An 18,620-nucleotide genomic window follows, 5' to 3' on the forward strand; every position below is an offset into this window, starting at 1 on the left:
TTTTGTGTGAAGTTGGAAAATGCATTAAAGCACTTTTTTAGATTTTTGGGATAGATTTAATATACAGCAGGGATTTATCTCACCTAGTGGAATACTGCCCTCTAAGAAATCTCATGTGGTTGTTATGGGGATTAAATGAGGTAATGTGTGTAAAGCATAGCGCATATAGTAAACACACAATAAATGACAGCCAATTGGCATTGGAAGCAAATCCATTACTAGTCATATCCATATGACAGCATTGTGGAAAATAAATAAATGTCAATGTGTTATAAACTGTGAAGTATTATTTAAGTATCATATCATCATTATAGCTTATTTTCCTTTAAATTATGTGAATATATCCACTGCATCATCTATTTAGATTCTTCACAGTGATTTACTTTTAAAATAATACCTGTTTTAATATCGTCATGTTTTTCCTTTGAAACAATTTGTGGTGCTAAAATAACATAAATAATGAACAATTTTTCTAAGCAGAAGGAAAAGCAAATTATTTTTTTCAGGGAGAGTGTCTGTCTTCCTCAGTGATAAATATTTCATTTAAAAAGCATTGGAAAACTTAATGAGAATTTTCATTGTGGGATTGTGACATGTTTCTCTCTTGGCCATTCCTTGATTTCTTTTGTATTCTGCTATAAAATAAATTGTCCTAACCCTAAGGATAGGCAAACCATCTTCTTCTTGAATTACAGTGATGTCTATTTCAAAGCCAAGGTTTAAAAATATTCCTTTAGATCTATCATGCTTAGTGAAAAAAATGTAAATAAAAGCAAGATCTTTTTTTTAAAAAAGTAGCCTGTATGTCTTCACTATAAAAAAAAATCAAGCTATATTTTCAGAACACTGGAGAGCTTTCTGTGAGAATTGGCAAATGCATCAAGGCATTGTTTGTAGATATCACTTTTGATAGGTTTGATGTACAGCATAGTTTTCCGCGCCAATGGAATATTGTCTTCTTACAAATCTCATCAGGCCAGCAGTGCTGCTGCCATGCCGTGGGCTGGCTTATCAGCTCCAGCCAGAGTGTGCTGTAGTTGCACGCACCTTCGTAGCCTGAGAGGAAAATAAATTGTACCCAAGCAGTTAATAAGAAAGAATCATTGTGAATGAGATGCATGACATTATGAGTGAGCATCGTGTTTTACAGACTAAATGTTGATTTGCTGAAGGAGAAAAAAAAGCGCTTCCTGTACATAAAGTCAGAATTTTATTTCAAAATTATTAAAAAGTGTTTGCTGGTTTCAAAGTTTAAGAAGTAAATATCATCTATTTTTGCTGTTTTGGGGTAGTACTGAATAGGTAATTCCCATTTTCTGTGGTTTGCTAATGGATATTTTTATCCATTCCAACTATTTAATTTTTTTAATGAAATAGATATACAGTACCTATAGGTGCATAGAATGTATGTTTTAAAGCACCAGACATATGAATATGATCTCCAGTAGCATGTGAATTGCTTATCGGGAGTCAAAGGTCTTTATTAAATTTTGTACTTGTTTGGGTTAGCATTTCCATTGCCAAAGGATTTGTACTTGAACAGCATAAATAGTTAAATTGAGGAGAGGTTAACTACTAATATAAAGTGCGATCTTTGCTGAAAAGGGAAAGGAAGACTTAGTCCTTCTATTGTAATTAGGCCCCAGAAGTTTGTTGATCACAAGGAGGTGAAATAGCTGTGTAAGGCTACAGAACTATTATGTAGAGGAACTGGACTTCAGACTGAGAGGTGTCCAATTCCACTCAGAAAATGCATGTTTTGGCTGGGCACAGTGGCTCACACCTGTAATCCCAGCACTTTGGGAGGCCGAGGCAGGCGGATCACAAAGTCAAGGGATCGAGACCATCCTGGCCAACATGGTGAAACCCCGTCTCTATTAAAAATACAAAAATTAGCTGGGTGTGGTGCTGTGCATCTGTAGTCCCAGCTATTCAGGAGGCTAAGGCAGGAAAATCACTTGAACCTGGGAGGCGGAGGTTGCAGTGAGCCGATCAGGCCACTGTACTCTAGCCTGGTGGCAAGTGAGACTCAATCTAAAAAGAAAAAAAACCCACATATTTTGAATTAATTTTGCTTATCTATATTTAGAAACAGAAGAAACAAGTTATCTGGTAAAATAGTATTATTTTCTGTACCAAATCCATCCTAAATATTTAGTAGCTTAACCCAATACAAATATATTTCTTGTCTATTAACAGTCTGGTGTGGATCTCCCTTGTTTATGAACAGCTTTCTTCTACCTGGTGATTCAGGAACCCAAGCACCTTTACCTTGTGGCTCCACTATCCCTTAGGAGCCTAAAGTCCTTAACATTCATCTGAGAATGGGGAGAGAGTTACTAGAGAAGAAGAAATGCCTGACTTAAAATTCCTGGCCTGGAGGAGATACTGTTCCTGCTATTGTGTTGGTGAGAACTAGTCAGCACATCAGAATGTAGGGGAAACTGAGTGGGTAGGCAGAAGTTGTTAAGGCCTTACAATCCCAAAGTCTAGCCCACTGATGACCGTCTATAACCTAATTTCCTCAGGGATGAAGGAAGGATCATCACATGGAAAATGGCCAGAAGTCTCTGCCTACCACTGTGGAAACCTCAGCTTTCCTGGAACATCTAGTGAAACTTTGGGGTCATGTGTGAACATGTTGAAGAGATTTTTAAATTTATTATTAATTTAATAATCAAAATGTGAAGGAGAAATTTTGTGCCCATAAAGAAATTAACAACAGAGTAGAAACAGAAAAAATAGACAAGGGGTGAATGCCTAGTTGAAAGCCTCTTAAGGCAGTGACTCTCAAACTTTAGTAGGAATACAACTTCACTGGGGTGTTTGTTAAAAAGGAAAGATTTCTGGATCCCACCTCCTAGGGAAACTGATTCTGTTGATCTAAGGTCCAGTCTGAAAACTGCATTTTTCACGAACATGTTAAGTGATTTCACTCGAAGGTAATACAAGAACCACACTTTGAGAAAAAACTGCTATAGGGCAATGGTTTAACAAAAATAGGTAGCCTGTAAGCTATAAAGGGTTCAGAAGGAAAGCCCCTTACTCAAGATAAAACTTGTCAGAATTGGCTTCTAGTGTCTGGATTGGGGTCTAGGGAAGCTCTGCTTTTAAAGATTTTCCCCATGTGAGTCTGGAGCACATTGTGTTTAGAAACAACTGTCCTAAGTCTTATGCCCCCTGCCCCCAACCTGTGAGACCAGGCCTTGGCAGTCCCAAATGTTAAAATTTAAAAAGGTCTGCCTATTAGAAAGTAATCTGAGAAGGTGCCACCTGAGAATTTCTTCTCTCTTTTCTCTCCAGTGCTAGAGCAGCATGGCTTTTCTTAATTTGTGTAGATAATAAGGAATATGGTTTTGTTTTTGTGAAAAGCTGAATTTTTTTTCTGAACCTTCCTAAAAACATTAACGCTCACCATGTAATGAAATATGCTTTTATTTGAAGACAGAAAATGAAGGAAAGAAACAAACAATAATTAAATCCCCTAAATAATGGGAGCTTTGTGGTTAAATCTCCATGCTACCCCTTGAAAATTTAATAAGGGAATAAAGGCTATTTTCCATTTGTGTAATACAGTGCCACATTTCTCTTCTCTATGAAATTGTCTTTGGTGAAAGTGTGCCTCACAATTTAGAGCATCTAGCTTGAGAGAATTTTATGCGTCTATTTTTTAACTCAAGTCACTCATGTACAACCACATTATCTCACATCATAGTAGGATATAAAACCAGGAGACTAGGTGAGGGGAAAAAAGTCAGGGATGAATGTCATATTATACGATCCAATTACACACAGTCCCTGGCTTACATATGCCTGACTTATAAACGTCCTTGCATTTACAAATGGGTTCTCCAGAGAGCGCCAGCTGAATTCTTTTCTTTCACCCCTTTTGTTACTGCTGCATTCATAGGTGCAGTGCTTTCGAGGGCGTGACGGAGGTCTGTACCTGTCAGGCTCTTACTGCTGCCCCTGTCTTCACACCTGACAGTTTGCTTTTGTTTTAAACACAGTACTCACATTAGAAGCAATGATAACTAGGATAAAAAAGCAGAAACCTAAGGGGGAAAAAACCATGCAAACTTCATTCTAACCTTATTTCTTACAGCTCTTTCCTTTTCCTTGGCCATTATACTGCCTTTTTACTTAAAAAAACAAAAAACAAAACAAAAACGAAATAGTGTGTTTACTTTTGCCAACTGCCCGTGCTTCTCGTGTCTGTGCGTCACCCAGATCCTCTCTCAGGCTATGGGCATTGTATCACTTGTGATCTAGAGTTGGACCTGCCCCACTGATCTACAAAAAGCACAGAGAGAGGAAGGAAGTGTACTTAGTGCTCCCACTGGGGGAAAATGTACTATGAACAGCCCATGCTGGAACTTGAAATATACTTTTCTATAGAAACAGTGATTTGTATGATGCTTATCATCCATTCTATTTTGGATGCTGTGAATCTATATTCTGATTTTAATAAGATATTGATAGCTATTTTTGGAGACTAATCACAATGTATGTACCACCTTCTGATTAATAACTTGCTTAGAGAATTGGTGAATGAATGAATTAAAATTAAAAAATGAATTCAAAGTTCCTATCCCTGTGTTTAACGTAGTAGGCAATTATTATTTATTTCTCTTTTCTATGATTTTTTTTTGTATAGAAAAAAGTTCTAAAAATTCCAAATGACCGACTTCTAAATAAACGTTTGAAACATGTCTATCTAGTAGGTTTATCGACTTATCTTTTAGGTCAGGCATGTCACCCACAGTGCCTGCTGAGTCGTTATGGTCCATGTGGAATCAGGACCGAATTGTCAATTTTCTGACAATTCATAAGTTGACTGGGAGTTACGGCATGCTGTAGTACAAAAAGCTTTCTTTAAAACAGCTGAGATGAACCCATAAGATTATTTTTTTCACAAAAATGTGAACTAAGATACCATTATTAATCAGTAAAGTTTGCTGGAGCTGAGGTACATGGTAAGTGGTTGAGGCCAGCAGCAATCCTGGGCACTACTTAGGGGGAGCCTGGCTGAGGGGTTGCTGAGAGAGAAGAAATGATGCAGACAGTGTTCTAGAGAGAAGCACAGGCAGGTTCCATGGGGCTGCTGAGGGATGAGTCTTGAACAGCCTTGGTTCAAGACTTTCCAAGTCTAAGTTCCTATTTTTCTGGGATCTGACTATATTTTGCCTCAGTTCTTGGAGCAAGAGCTTACAGTTTCTTCCTATTCTGTGTGCCTCTTTCCCCTCGGCCCTGTTCTTTGTGACTAGAGGAGGTGTAACTCAAGTCAAGAGGTCTGACTCAAGAGGACTTGGACTGTGTTTTGTTTTCAGTTTACCACTTTTCCTGGAGTCTCCTGATGCAGTAACTTATAGACTCATCGATAGAGAGTGCAATTGGTGAATCCGTGTTAATTATGTGATTGACAAAACGCCCAATGTTAAAGCTAGGCTTCACTAGAAAGAATACATATCTTCCTTTTAAAATTGTGCCTTGATTGTCCCCATTCATTTAAGAAGCATCACTCTTTCCAGAGCTCACGTTGATTTCACACTCCTAGAAAACCATATCTATGTGCCCTTAACAAAGTCCTTGAGTTCTCAAACTTTGCTGTAGTAGATCTTATAGGTACATTTGAAATTAGGAAAATTAGGTTGGCAAAATGAAGAAAGAATCTTAAATATGTAATAAGGTTGAATGAACAAACATATTTCTTTCTTTCTTTTTTTTTTTTAAAGACAGGGTTTCACCATGTTGGCCGGGCTGGTCTTCAACTCCTGACCTCAGGTGATCCGCCCACCTCAGCCTCCCAAAGTGCTGAGATTACAGGCGTGAGCCACCACGCCCGGCGAACAAACATATTTCTAAGAGTGTATGGCATTACACATCAGCTTTTATTTTGTTAGTGTTGAAGTGGAAAAGGTTACCTTACTTCATATCTCTTTTCCTTTCTTTTTAGGTTTGTTTTATCTTGAGTAAACAAGTGAATCTCTAAATAATAAATTGATTTTAAAACCACAGCTTCTCCTGGAGAACTGGTGCTGTGGTGTTTTGGAGTCAGGCATGAATCTAAGCTCATGTTGACCACCCCGTAGTTGTCTCAGGAGGGTAAATTCATTTACTTACTTAAAATCAATGAGCTTTTGTTTCCACAGCTGTAAAATGCACAATTCCCTTTCTAACTGGATTTATAAAAGTAACAAAATGAGTACATACTTTTTATAAACTGTCAAAAAATACAGATGTGTATGAAGAGTTGTTATTCTTACCTGTCCCCTTGTCATTCCTGCCATCCTTAATTAATATTTTGAAGTGAATCCTCATTTGTCTTTCTCTATACACTTTCAAGTTTATAGTAATATAGCTTCTTACCACATATTGAGAGCTCAAAAAATCTATGCTGAGTGAATACAATTTTATATATATACGTGTGTGTGTGTATATATATATAATTGTATTCACTCAGCGTAGATTTTTTGAGCTCTCAATATGTGGTAAGAAGCTATATTGCTATAAATATATAAATTTATATTGCTATATTGCTATAAATATATAAATATATACACACTCACATATATAGGTGTGTGTATATATATATATACATATAATAAACAGGAGTTTTTTCTTTTTACAAAAATAAGATCAGACTGTATATATTATTCTGCAACATGCTTTTACTGATGTGATTTCTGATTGATTCATTTTTTTGCCTGTAAAACACTGCAGTGACAAACTTCCTTGTATATACACCATATATACTGGTACTTTCATTTTTAAAAGATGTTCTTCAATGTAAGATTGTGGGGTCTAAAAGTAGGCACTTTAAATTTTTGAATAAATATTGTCAGCCTCTTGCCAAAACTAGTTGTAGAAGTGACATGCTTACTGTCAATATATGGACTTCTCATTTCCTAAAACGGGAATTGTAATACCTATGTTGTAGGATTGTTAAGAAGATATGATAACTTGCTTTCCCTCTGTCTTCATAGATAGGGTGCCTGGCATACAGTTGTGCCAAAATGCTTTTTTTTGTTTTTTCCATTTTCATTCTCCATGCTTTCTTGTTGCTGGGTATGTCTCATGAAAACTCTGACATTTTTCTGCCTTTCTCATTGACTGTCAGAAGGAATGCAGAATGTGTGGGAAGTAGGATCCAACTACAGTCCAAATAGTTTCTGCTTATGTAAGTGCTCTTCAGACTAACCTTACCAGTTAGGGGAACAGCTTTCTGTTGGCCACAGAGCGAACCCTAGCAAGATGACTGTGTATGTCATAACTGGCCCAGCACAGTCTCTGTTTTTACCTGTTGTTACAGTGTCCTTTCTGTTTAGTGCCTCTTGTCACTTTCAAAAGTGCCCCTATATATGTGGTTACCCCGTCTACAGCTAAAAATGGTCTATTTAAACCGGCAGGAAAAAGAACAGACTGAAGCTTATAGATGAAATTTTAGGGGAAAAAAAACACTTAAAGACTTTACCGCAGAGAGACTAAGTCACCCAATAGGCAGTAAAACTTAAAAAGCCGAAGACATTAAGGAAAAAAAATGGAAATAATCAATTAAACTTTTTCTCCTCTTTTGCCTGGATGAGTGCAAATGAAAGCTTCCAGTTGAGTATGTCTGAGAGATTATCCCAGTTAATGATAGGATGAAGATTTACATAGTGTGCACATTATTGCTTTGCTTTGGGAACCAGAAATGTGAAGTGTTTATTAAGTAGGTTTCTGTTTTTGTTGAACAGGTATTTTTCTCTTATGACCTGGTTCCACTATATGATTACATTTCTTTGCATAATTTGTATTTGATATATGTATAAATCTCTGTTTCGAACAGACCATATGGAAAGCTCCATGAGTGCCCTGGGAACCAGGGGTATGCAGTGATTAACCATGGGTTCTGCTATTTGTGCAGCAGATGAGCAGAGCTGTGAAATAAAAGGCATCACACAATTGTTTCATCGCCCTTACTTTGTCCTTTGTTTGTTGATGCTTTACAAGGATAAGAAAGTAAAACAAAATAAAAAGAAATCCCAGACAAGCAAGGAAGAGAAATGGCAAAGAGTTTTTCAGAACAGAATTGAAGAAGGTAGGCTATTCATGGTATGAACTTGACAGCCTGAAGAGTAACTTGTTTTGTGAAAATAAAACTAAAAATAAGGTCGCTGGTTTCTCAGGAACCTCAAAGAAGTTTTACTATGTGTGAGACAATGTGACTGGCAGCAACTGGTTTTGTAATTAAATTTGGTTTAACAAGTATTTGTTTAACAAGTATTTCATGTGCATTTGTTTTGGGAGGAACTATTATGAGGCATTCAAAAGAATATAGCTGCTAATCTTTATAAAATTTGCAATCTGTTTGTGGAAACTCATCTGGCACAGGAAATATTAATAAATATTCAGCTAAAATAATAATTTGAAATTAAATTCCTAGGAACATTTAACCAATCTGCAAGTTTTATAATTCAATATCTGAAGTTCAATTTTTAAAAATAATTTGTTACTAAATTATTTAGTAAGCATTGAATAAATAAGAAATAAATATGGGCTTAGTAAGACATGTTTTGCCCTCTTAGTCCAGGATTATAAAAGTTGGCTCCAGCTTTCTCTATAATAGTATTTTTAAAATTTCGCTAAAAATCAAAATTTCCTGTAAAGTTTGTTAGCACAATAGGGTTCCAGGTTTTTTACTCATGAATCTGTATTAGTGGCTGAGATTCTAGTAGAATGTAAAGGTAAAAGATAGGTGTCTGTCTGAAGATACTTTAGACCTCCTGGAGTACCTTCTGTCCACTGCCTTACTACATGAGCGACCTTTTTCTAAAACTTATGTAAATGAGAATTCCCCAGTAAGCATCTTCTCCAATATTCTTCAAATTATCCCTCATCTTATAATAATCTGAGACACCATTCAGAAAAGGAGAGCTTGGGAATTTTAGTAATGTAGCAGGCTTTAACTTTCCTGGTAGTGGCTTCTTTGAGTTTTTATTCTTTCCTTATAAATGTTGGACAAACATGGCAATGGCACTACAATTTACTGTTGTGAAAGGTTCAGTTGGATTCAGGGGCTCCTGATTTTGGAACTGCTTCTCAGAGTAAATTTCACTTAGCCAAAGACTGTGGTATTTTTGAAGACTGGTGTTTTCTATGCTGTGGTGAGAAGAAAGCCATTTTAAGTACTTGTGTGTTTCTTGTAAGTGTATAATGATGGATGTCCCATTTCCAGACACGGGACATTTTCTGGGATACAGCCGTCCATCATGTTCTGCAGTCTTCCTCTACCATATCAGTTTCCTACTTTTTTACCCCTCCCCAGCTGTTAGTCATAGTCACTTGATGCTATTTACTCATATTTATCCATTATTTTGGGACTGTACATTTTCACCTACTATCTCATTTGATTTTCACAAATCCTAGTCATTGATGACTTTTCTGATATCCCAATCTAAACATGGATCCCTGATTCTAACTCTTTCAAGTCATTCATTTTTCCTCCATTTTGCTTATTAAAGTTTGTAAGAGTACAAGACTTTCAGCTTTACACAAGTAGGAACAATTCCAATTCTTCACCAGTGTACTGTCTTAATCTTATACAAAGTCCAGAACACAGTATGTGCTCAATAAATACTTGCAGAATGAGTAAGTAGAATTAAATTTAACTGTGTGATGGCTAGTTTACATCCTTAGAGAACTGAGACACATTGAAGGGCAAGATTTTGTTTTTTGGAGACAGAGTCTCACTCTGTGCCTAGGCTGGAGAGAGCAGCATGATCTTGGCTCACTGCCACCTCCGTCTCCTGGGTTCAAGCAATTCTTATGCCTCAGCCTCCTGAGTAGGTGTGATTACAGGCATGTGCCACCATGCCTGGCTGATTTTTTTATACTTTCTAGTAGAGACAGAGTTTTGCCATGTTGGCTAGGCTGGTCTTGAACTCCTGGCCTCAAGTAATCTGCCTGCCTTGGCCTTCCAAAGTGTTAGGATTATTGGTGTTAGCCACTGCACCTGGCCAGTGAGATTTTTTCTCATTCTATTTCTCCAGTTATTTTTGGAGTCATGTATGTGTGGGGGGGAGGGAGTGGGTGGGGAGCATATTTTGAGACAGGGTCCCACTATATTGTTGCCCAGGTTGACCTTGAACTACTGGGCTCAGGCTATCCCCCACCTCAGCCTTCTGAGTAGCTGAGACTACAGCTATACACCATTGCGCTGGGCTCAAGCAGTCATAAATTAAAAAAAAATAATAATTGTATATATAGAGCTAAATATAAGTGGAACATGAAGTAATCCTAGCTTTATTGACAATCAGAAGGGCTTTCTTTCTTGTTTTCTGGGCAAGATAGATTGAAATAGAATCTGAACTTTTTTTCATGGTAATGGTAAAGGTATTAGTATTTTTTAAAATAAATAAATTATTGAATATTATTATAGCATGATGGATGATATAATATCTTTCTGGGAAGCATCTGGCATAAGATTTTAAAAACCGTATCATACTAGCAAGATAGTTCCAGTCTGGCAAAAATGGTTTCTGTATTTTCATTTTAGGGAAACAAAGTAATCAAGAAAGAAGCATCAATGAGAGGACTAGGGAAAACCATTCCAGAATAGTTCCAATGAAAAAGTTGAAGAGATTGAGAGATGAGTGTATAGTTAGTTTAGAATGTAGATTAGAAGATGAAAAAACACATAGAGGCAAAGAGAAGGGAGGCAAACAAAGCCAGAAAACACATTGCTTTGTGAAAGATCTCCTTGGAAAATACAAATCGAAACCACAAAGACACACCATCTCACACCAGTCAGGATGGCTATTACTAAAAAGTCAAAAAACAACAGATGCTGGTGAGGCTGTAGAGAAAAGGGAATGCTTATACACTATTGGTATATTAGCATGCTTATACATTGGGGGGAATGTAAATTCATTTAGCCACTGTGGAAAGCAGTTTAGAGATTTCTTAACTGTAATCTTAACTATAACTTAACTATTTTTTAATGATAAAATAGAATTGCCTTTTGACTCAGCAATCCTATTACTAGGTATATATTCAAAAGAAAACATATTTTTCTATCAAAAGACACATGCATTTGTATTTTTATTGCAGCACTATTCACAATAGCAAAGACATGGAATCAACAAAGGTGCCCAACAATGGTGGTTTGGATAAAGAAAATATGGTACATATACACCATGAAATACTATGCAGCCATAAAAAAGAATACAACTATGCCTTTTCCAATAACATGGATATAGCTGGAGACCATTATCCTAAGCAAATTAATGTTGAAACAGAAAACAAAATATTGCATGTTTTCACTTATAAGTGGGAGCTAATCATTGGATACTCATGGATCTAAAGATGGTGACAATAGACACTGGGCACTACTAGAAGTGGGAGAGAGGAAAGAAGGAAAGGGTTGAAAAACTGTCTACTTGGTACTATGCTCACTTCCTGAGTGATGGGATCATTCATATCCCAAACCTCAGCATCACAAAATACACCCATATAACAAACCTGCATGTGTACCCCTTGAATCCAAAACACAAACTGAAATTATAAAAATAAAAAATCCCCTTTTCCAAAAAAAGAGGAAGATATCCTTGAAACAAGTGTAAGCTGTCTTTTCCAAACTGAAATTAAATATTATGTTGTGGGAGCAGGCAGGCATTTTCTCACTTTCTGCTAGTGGATGAGCAAGCATACATTTGACTTGGCTTCATAGAAAACTCTTAAGCATGATGGCTATACAAAAGAACAACAGTTGTTAACTCTCTGTGAAGAAATAAGTTCCCATGTAAGTAATACAAGTGCCTATTTAGTCACTATTAAAGGACCTGATTTAAAATAATTGCCTGTGCCTAAGGTTGAAATTTAATTTGGTTACCTCACAGAACTACCTCAACAACCTCTGAATAAAGGTCACTTATGACATTGAGAAGGTATGAATTGCTAATTAATACTTTATGTTGAAATTGAGTTACTTAAGATTTTGAAGAAATGTTCAGTGAAATAGTAATGGGTACCAAGATTTCAAATTACTTTGATTTCAAAAGATGATAAAACCCAAGGAAGGAAATTTCAGCCACTAACTTTAAAAGTCTGTTTCAGAGAAAGTAGTGAGTGTTAATTGGATAAAAATTTCTATTACCCTTAGAAGTGCATTATTTGATTAACTACAAAGAACTTAAAACCTGATGCTGGCATGTTTGGGTTTCCCTTGAGGAGTTTGAGTAAATGAAAGAAGCAGAGCAATTAGAATCTTCTGTTTTTTTTTTTTTTTTTGTTACTTAAGAGTTTTAAATTTCTTTACCGGTGTAGTGAAGGAGATGTAATGTTGGTATGGGTTGGTGACAAGGGCATAGTGCTTTGCTATTGGCTGGGGAGGAGAAGCTGTGGATTCCGGAGGCAGAGGCCTCTGGGCTGGAATTCTAGAGTAACCATTTTGTAGATATTAGATCCAAATGAAGCTGGACATACAGAGAAGAGTGCTGCAGAGAAAGGAAGAAAATGCAACACTTTCCAATAGCTATCATGTGCCAAACCTTGTGGCATGAACTTTCATATATATTATCTACTTAATATGCACAGCAATCCTCAAAGACAAGTACGGAGACTATGTCTATGAATCAGAGATATTTGAACAATTGCTTGAGTACAAGTGTGAGAGTCAGGTGTGTACTAAGTGCTATGTGACTGTGAAGTCAATGCTATTTTCCAGGTTATTATTCTGCCTTCTTTGCAGAAGTATGGGTATCTGAGATGTGGTAGAGAAAATTATAAGAAGGTACTTAGAGTGAGGCAATTTGCATTATGACTAATCTTTTGTTGAAAGCTATTAACATTAGTGAAAATAATTTTCAGGCATTAATTTATTAATTTTTTTGTTGATACATAATAGATGTACATATTTCTGGGATACAAGTGGTAATTTCATGCATTTATATAATATATAAAGATCAAATCAGGATAAATGGGATATCCATTGTATTAAATTTTTCATCCATTTAACAAGTCCGATTTTATTGAATGTTTACTGTGTATTGGACACTGCGCTAAGCTCTGTGGTGAACAAAGCAGACATGTTCCCTATTTTAACCAGTGATACTGCCTAGAGTAAGAAGCTAACTTGCAATAGAAACTCACTATCAAGAAAAGGTATAAGAAAATAGATGCTGACTTTTGGATCTAAAGAAAGAATAATTTTAGATCATTATAATCATGAGATATCAACTTAAGAATTCATCATAATCTCTGGTTTGTTTATTTTAATTTAAACAGGCTGATGTTTAATTACTAAATGATATTAAAGCCAGATTTTATTTCCTTCATTAGGCATGTCTATAAATTTCATGAAAAAAATTTCTATTGTGACTGTCATAGAAGGGTAACAATCAGAGGCTCTTGGACTGAAGAACAGAAAAGTGAACTGTCAGTTAACCAGCAAGCACTGATATTTTACTTCAGTGAAGCCTTCAAATTTAAAGGCAATTAAAGATGACTGTAACTCTTCCCAAGTAGCCATATTTAAAATTCTATGTATTCATTGCTAATTCATTTGGTTTGTTGTATTCTCTTATGTAACATACCTATATCCCTAGCGGCAGTGAGGGGTTCCTAGAAGCTGGCCATTGCTAGTCTGTGATGTAATTACCTTTTACATATATTTTCTAGGTTAGTAATCCATAGTTTTTTCATTTGTTTATTTGTTTTGTTTTTCTTGTGTAGATGGGGGACTAGAGCCTTATTCTCTTAGCCCTCTTTTCCCTCTTTGAACCTCTGAGGGGTTCTTGAAGCACAGATTGAAAACCATCAACCTAGCTAAATAGCCCAACTGATGTGATCGCTCCAGGGTTTGCAAAGAAAAAGTAATCATAGATAGGTAACCAATCAAACTGATAAACATTTGTCAAATATCTACTTGCTTGTCATTGTGCTAAAGATGCTTATAATCTCTTTAAGGAGACAAGCCAAAAACACATCTAAAGTTATGTGATATAAGATTAATTAAAAAAAACTTGACATAGGTTCAGAAGGGGTTAAAAAACTCAGGAAAAGTTTAACCAGAAGTGAACAAGAACATGGCCTACTGTCTAACACTTGACACAACTTGTTGCTTTTCCAGTAGGGTAGTTCCCACTCGTTTGCAGTTTCACTGTCCACAGTTTCAGTTAGCCATGGTCAACTGAGATCCAAAAATATTAAATGAAAAATTCCAGAAATAAACAATTCATAAATTTTAAATCATGTGCTGTTCTGAGCAGTCTGATGAAATCTCTTACCATCCTGCTGTGTTCAGACTGGGACATAAATCATCCCTTGGTCCAGCATATCCACGCTGTAGACTCCACAACTGAGTTGCTCATTAGAAACTTAGTAGGGGGCTCAATTATTAAATGGATTCTTGCAATATCTCAGTGCTTGTGTTCAAGTTCAATTTACCCTTATTTTACTTAATAATGTCTCCAAAGTACAAGAGTAGCGATGCTGGCAGGTTGTTATAATTGTTCTATTTTATTATTATTGTTGTTAATGTCTAACTGTGCATAATTTATAAATTAAATGTTATCAGAGGTATGAAAGTATAGGATAAAACAGTATATATAGTGCCTGGTACTATCCAAGTTTTCAGACATCCACTGAGGATCTTGCAATATATCCCCTGTGGATACCAGGGGACTAGTGTCGTCTTGGAATGTTTAAGCCAGAAACTCTTTGTAAAATCGCTCTTCCAACGTTTGAACTTCCAGTTAGTTAATACCTTAGTGCCAATTGTAAAGAACCAGGTTTTACCGAATGCCGTTATCTTGAGGGAGAAACAAATATTCCATAGGACATATTTTAATTGTTCCCTCCAATAATTTGCTATTTATAATTTATATACGAAAACTTCCTCCATAAATCTTTAATCTTTCTGTAAGAATTTAAGTAAAGGGAGAAAATAGACAAAGAAATTCCATAAATGTAAACCATGTAGAGATTTTGATGACTGCCACTAATTCCCGGAAAGTCAGTAATAGTAATACTTCTACAGTGCCAATAAGATTGCTAATCGAATTGAAGTAGTTGCTGATTGTAGCTCAATAGGTTTAAAAGAAAATTTAGGGGATTATTTAGAGAAATGTCATAAACAATTTTCTGCTGTCATTATTTGTATAGGTTTCTGAATTCTAAAACTAAAAATCAGAATTAAAATCTGGCTATTGGAAATACTGTAAAATTACTTTTGATAACTTTCTTCTGAGTCATTCTTGGGAAATAGTAATTTGTGACTATTTCCATAGACCTATCACTATTTTACGCTCAACATAGACTCCAGGCTGGTGTCTAATGTGGGAAAAAGATGATTCTGCCATTTATTTCTTAAAGAACAACAAAAGATTATTCTGTGATCTATTTTTACAAAAGTCAGTTTTTTATTCTTTAAGCACGAAGACAGAACTCTCTTCACTTGCCATAGTTTTCCGAGGCTGCACGTTTTTATGTTTTGATGATCTTTTCCCTTCAAACCTGTTCTTGGTGATCATTGCCTGTGAAGGAAGAATCAGTTTGTATTGCACATTGATGGAGGACATGATGTGATCTGTACCAAGTGTTGCCTCCAGCTAAGCATGGCCCCATCCCTGTCATGGGTCCTGTGTTTCCTCAAGCTACTCTTTATAGCCCCAACTACTATTTTTGCACGCCATTTAGGCCTGCTCTTGACAGTTTTGGTTTTTCCTTTACTGTTAAAATTTTATGATTTCTTTCCCCTTAGAATGCTCCCAAACAATTTCTTTTGGAATATTAATGGAAGGCTATCTGGTTGAGCTAGTTCAGACTAAGTCGTGAATTACTGATAGTCTCTTTATTTTACCACGGTATTTATATTTTTAAGCTTTTTAATACAGATAAATCTCTAATTGGTAGATTTTTATCCAATTCCAAAAAGAGGTTTATAGCCAAGGACAGCCATCACTGGCATTCCTTTTCGAAAGTTCTGCATAGAATGACAACTCATTCTGTTTATACGTGACCCACCCTGATGGTGTCACATCAAAACTGCAAGTCATTCAACTCTATCACAGCTTCACTTTTCTCTTTACCTTACTGGCATTTGAGTCTAGCCTCTTTTTCAGTCTTTTCCTCATTACTCATGTCTGCTTTAGAATGCTCTTTTAAAAGAAGAGATGGAATCCTACAATTTTTATTTGATATCCTGTCTTGCATACACAACACAGTTTAGGCCAGGATCAGTCATTTCCAGCCTTATCGTCTATAGCATCATCTTTTTCTCTGTAATCAGAATGAATTGCTATATTCTCTGTGGTCACTCATTTTAGTACCATTGAAAAACTAGACTTTATTTCTCAGGGAGTTTCAGATTCACAGCAAAATAGAGCAGAAGGTAGAGATATTTCCTGTATGTCCCCTGACTCTGCCTGTGCACACACTCTTCCCACCACCAACATGGTACAGCAGAGTGGCACATTTGTTACTATTAAGGGGCCTACACTTATCCCTCATTATCACTGAAAGTCCACAGTTTACATTAGGGTTCACTCTTCATTTTGTATGTTCTATGGATTTGGACAAAATTATAATGACACACATCTGTCTTTCTATTACCACACAGAGTAATTTCACTGCCCGAAAAATCCTCTGTGCTCCATCTATTGATTCCTGTCTTCTTTCTAACCCTTGGAAACCACGGATCTTCTTTTTCCATAAGTTTAAAGTTTAAAAAAGTTTAATTGGCACATAATAATTGTCCATCTTTGTGGGATACCATGTAAGGTTTTAACACAGGTACACATTGTGTAATGATCAAATCAAGTCAGACTGACTCCATAGTTTTGCCCTTTTCAGAAAGTCATATCGTTGGAATCATAAAGCATGTAGTCTATTCAGGCTAGCTTTTTTCATGTAGTAATATACACTGAAATTCTTTCCATGCCTTTCATGGCTTGATAACTTATTTCTTATTAGCACTGAATAATATTTCATTGTCTGGATTTTTGTATGGGCTTTGGATTTGAATGCTTTTGGGTAAAGCATGATTGCTGGATCATATGGTAAGAGTATGTTTAGTTTTGTAAGTAAGTTCCAAAGTGGCTGTCTTCCAAATTGGCTGTACCATTTTGTACTCCCATCTTCAATAAATGAAAGTTTGATCCCTTTATAAAAATACCACAGTAGTAATACTTAAAATTTCATTTTGCAATTATTCTTTTGATTTTGTTTTACCTATAGACGCTAAACTCTTTGGAGACAAGAACCTTACCTTATTCATTTTTGTTTTTCCATAGCCTGATATGATATTTTAGGCAACACAAAAATAGTTTATTGAATTTAATTTTTGATGAACTGAGCTGTTGTTATGATCTATAAAATTATTAGTATGCAAGAATGTAATTGAGGCTTTGAAGACAGGTGATATCATGTCTGTGGAATCTTCTCTGGGCCGATTATAAAATGAAAGGACAAGAAAGATGCAAATATTGGAAGTATTTATAAAGATTATGGTTGAGTTGGGAGTACTTAAGGAAGATAGCCTCAGTAGAGTGACTTACAGAGCAGACTCTAGGAAAAGAAACGGCTCTGTTCAGGCCTGAGAGAGAGCAGCAGAGGTGGACAGATCCAAGAGAGGTGGTTGGGGGAGAAGTTAAAAGAGTGAAATCCAAAGCAGGAAGGTTCTGATTTATGCTTTAACATCTGTGCTTATTTTATTAATGATTTTTTCAAAGAAAATATATTCCAGATGAGTTTAGGGTTAAATTCTTTCTTCAACCTATTTTTAGATAGAATTTACAGTGCAGTCCTTATGAGTTTACCTCTATATTAATAAGAAAGACATTATTCCTGGTTTTAGGGCAAGTCTCCACCATGTCTTTTGCCCTCAAACCTGACAGCAAGCCTTTGATGTCTAATACATGTGATTTCTGTCTAATATATTTAAGTCTATAATGTTGGGAGCCGTCCTTAGGCTATTTTGGCTTTTTCGGAGAAACAAATACTTTGTAATAGTCACATTAATAATCAATAAAATACATGTTTATTAATACCATCTTAAATGTTATTTACAAGCTTGGTTTTGTAGAATTAAAGAATTCTAAAGAATCAATCTTTAAGAAATGACTATTAACTTCCTCTAAATCTTTGTTTGTGTAGGATTTAGCACTACTGGTTTGTGTAAATATTGAAGAAATACTCTTGCCCTTGGGGTCCCAGGCCTGGAAAATGAAGGGAAATCTAACCCAAAGCATAAAGAGAGACAACATTAGGCTGGGCGCGGTGGCTCATGCCTGTAATCCCAGCACTTTGGGAGGCCGAGGCAGATAACCTGAGGTCAGGAATTTAAGACCAGCCTGACCAACATGGTGAAACTCCATCTCTACTAAAAATACAAAATTAGCTAGACGTGGTGATGGGTGCCTGTAATCCCAGCTATTTGGGAGGCTGAGGCAGGAGAATTGCTTGAACCGAGGAGGCAGAGGTTGCCATGAGCCAAGATGGTGCCACTGCACTCTAGTCTGGGCAACAAGACCAAAACTAGTTCTTAAAAAAAAAGAAAAGAAATATAAATAATACATCAAGCATTGAAATATAACTGGCATGGTTGTTAAAAATAACTCTTATTTATCGACTTTTATTTC

Source organism: Aotus nancymaae, unplaced genomic scaffold, assembly GCF_030222135.1.
Source record: "Aotus nancymaae isolate 86718 unplaced genomic scaffold, 86718_ANA_hifiasm-v0.15.2.pri h1tg000025l, whole genome shotgun sequence".
In the NCBI taxonomy this organism is placed as follows: domain Eukaryota; kingdom Metazoa; phylum Chordata; class Mammalia; order Primates; family Aotidae; genus Aotus; species Aotus nancymaae.